Source organism: Lagopus leucura, unplaced genomic scaffold, assembly GCF_019238085.1.
Source record: "Lagopus leucura isolate 7727_CA_CO unplaced genomic scaffold, USGS_WTPT01 35278-0_obj-0_obj, whole genome shotgun sequence".
Lineage (NCBI taxonomy): Eukaryota > Metazoa > Chordata > Aves > Galliformes > Phasianidae > Lagopus > Lagopus leucura.
This window is the reverse complement of record NW_024969489.1, coordinates 1875-4631: the sequence shown is the minus strand read 5'-3', so window position 1 is coordinate 4631 and position 2757 is coordinate 1875. Positions and strand designations below refer to the sequence as shown.

The 2757-nt window shown below is 56.3% G+C and overlaps 1 long non-coding RNA gene across 3 annotated transcripts in view; it reads left to right on the top strand.

Annotated features, from left to right (window-relative positions):
- Positions 1 to 178: 178 nt before the first annotated feature.
- LOC122194167 overlaps positions 179 to 2757 on the top strand; it is a 4447-nt gene continuing 1868 nt past the window's right edge. For 2 of the 3 annotated variants that reach the window (XR_006183058.1, XR_006183057.1), the window contains exon 1: positions 982 to 1246. This is a non-coding gene — a long non-coding RNA (uncharacterized LOC122194167). Of the gene's footprint in view, positions 345 to 981; positions 1247 to 2757 lie in introns of those variants that run through there. The other variant, XR_006183059.1, reaches the window with a different exon arrangement.

The following is a 2757-nucleotide window of genomic DNA, read 5'->3' as shown; positions in this document are numbered from 1 at the left end:
GAGGACAGCCTGCTCGTCACACAGGAACTGGTTGTTCTTTTTCCAGGTGCCGCCGGCACCTGTGCTCCGGCCCGGCCGCCGCCATGCCTTCGGACCGGCCCTTCAAGCAGCGCCGCACCTTGAGCGAGCGAGCGGGCGGGCGGGCGGGCGCGGCGCTGGGAGGGTGAGGCGAGGCCGGCTGTGCCCTCCGGCTCCTTCTCGCTCCAGCGTGCTACACGGCACTGCCTTCTGCTGCCTGCCTGCCCGCCTGCCTGCTGCACTGCTGGAGAAGAAAGAGCGGATTGTTGGGCTGCGTGCAGCCATGGAGCTGGCTGCAAAGGAGGGAAACGGATTATTGAGGAGCGGTTAGTGCGTGTTAGGTTTGGGTGTGGATGCAGCGGGGGCTGAGTCACCTCCATCAGCTCCTCGGGGCTGGGGCCGAGCCCGGTGCGTGGGGCTGCGCTGCGGGCAGGAGGGCTGCGGGGCTGGGGCAGTGGTGTGGGTGCAGCACATGGGGCCGTGAGAGGGCGTGCAGCAGGGAGGGCGTTGGGCCCGAGCCGCGCTCCTGTTTGTCGCAGCACAGGGGCTGCAGGGGATGGCAGGAGCGCAGAGCAGAGCGGGGAGAGCCGGGCTGCATGAAGGCCAGGGCATGAAATCTTCCCTTGGCAGCTACGGAGCTGCTGGGCTTTTCCCCCAAGTCTTCAGGCTCTGGGGTGATAAGGCTCCGCAGCAAAGCCAGCCGGGCCCTCCTGATACCTGGGGGTTAGGAAAGGGCAAAACAAATCAGAGTCTTTCAAGAGCACAAAGCAGTGAAGCACAGCACAAGCCATTTATTGCCTGCGTAGGTGATCTTCTCCAGGCATGTCCATTGGAGATGTGCAGACTGAGTGTGCACAGAAAGCAAACGGAGGGGAGGGGAGGGGAAGACAGTAAGAAATGAAAGGAAAGAGGGAAATGTGAAGGGGAAGAGAGAAAGAGAAAAGGAAAGGAAGAGAAAAGAGAAGCAAGGAAAAGAAAAGCAAGGCAAAGGAAAGCAAAACGGGGAAAAGGGAAAAGGAGAAAAGGAGAAGAAGACAAGTTGCGTGCCGCCGGCGCCACCCGAGGGGAATCCGGCAGCGGACCCCGCCAGCTGCCCCTCCGCCTCCTCCAGGCCCCGGGCCGCCCTCAGCAACGTGACGCCGCAGGCGGTTGGTAGGGCCGGGGCAGGAAGTGGTTCCTGGCGGCGGAGAGCACTTCCGGGGCAGCGCGGCATGGCGGCGCCGGGCCGGTGAGCGGGGCCGGGAGGAGCGGGCTGTGTGCTGGGACCGGGGTCGGGCCTCGGTGCGGGGGCATGGAGGGGCGCTCGGGGGAGGAGCTGGCGGTGCTGCCGGCACGCAGAGGCGATGCGTGCGGCGCCGGCGAGTGGTGCGGGGTCGGGGGGCAGCTTCCTCTCAGGGAAGGCCGTGCGAGTGCGGAGCTGTGTTGGTGTTTGGGGCGTGTGAAGGAGGAGGCCCCGTAGGGCCGAGTTGTCGCCAGCAAAGCCCGGGCGGGCAGTGGAGCAAGGCGCCCGGGTGCTGTGTTGGCCGGAGGGTGCGGAGCTGGCAGAAGGTTTGTGAAGATGTGCTTCGTCTGGACGTCCGTTGTCGGGACGAGGCAGGGCTGCAGTTGTGTGTGATTGTGTTTGTTGCTTGGGACAACTGCTGCCTTAGTAGGCTGGGGGGGAGGGAGAGGGAGATTTTCAGACTGCCATCAATCAGGAGCACGGCATTTCTGGTAGAAAACCGCAGATTTAAGGGGAAAAGCAGGGATTTGTAGCAGAAAAAGCCATATTTAAGGGATTAAAACCAGATTTAAGAAGAAAAACATGGTTTTATGGTAGAAAACCCCAGATTTAAGGGGAAAAGCAGGGATTTCTTAGAAGAAAAAGCCATGTTTAAGGGGAAAAAGCCCTGATTTAAGGGGAAAAACAGGAATATCAGGGAGAAAACCTCTGATTTAAGAACAAAAACATGAGTTTCTAGCAGAAAAATCATATTTAATGGGAAAAACCATAGATTTAAAGGAAAAACAGGGATTTCTAGAGAAAAAGCCTAATGTAAGGGGAACAACCCCGAGATATAAGGGGAAAAACAGGGATTTCTAGTAGAAAAAGCCATATTTAAGGGGAAAAAGCCCTGATTTAAGGGGAAAAACAGGCATTTCTGGCAGAAAAAAGCCATATTTAAGGGGAAAAAGGCCAGATTTAAGGGGAAAAACAGCGATTTCTAGGAGAAAAAGCCATATTTAAGGGGAAAAACCTAAGATTTAAGGGAAAAACAGGGATTTTTATCAGAAAAAGGCATATTTCAGGGGAAAAACCCACATTTATGAAGAAAAACTGGGATATTTTGCAAAAAAAATCCATATTATAGGGCAAAATTCGAGATTTAAGAGGTAAAACAGGGATTTCTGTCAGAAAAAGCCATATTTAATGGGAAAAAAGAGGGATTTGTAGCAGAAAAATCCATATTCAAAGGGAAACAACCCAGATTTAAGAAGAAATGTAAGCCGGGGCTTCTGTCTCCCCGCAGGCAGGTGTCGTTACGTCCACTCTGGAGCGCACTGTTGTTTGCGCTGACCTCAGGAGATCCTGGGGGCCCCAGAACCGAAGAGGAGGAGGGGGCCCACCATGACCATCAGGCAGTGGAGGGAGAAGAGGGAGGGAGTCCGGTTCCATCGCACCCGGGCCAACGCTGTGAGCGACCATGGGGAACCCATGGAGGTGGATCCACCTCTGGATGAGCCCATGGAGGTGGATCC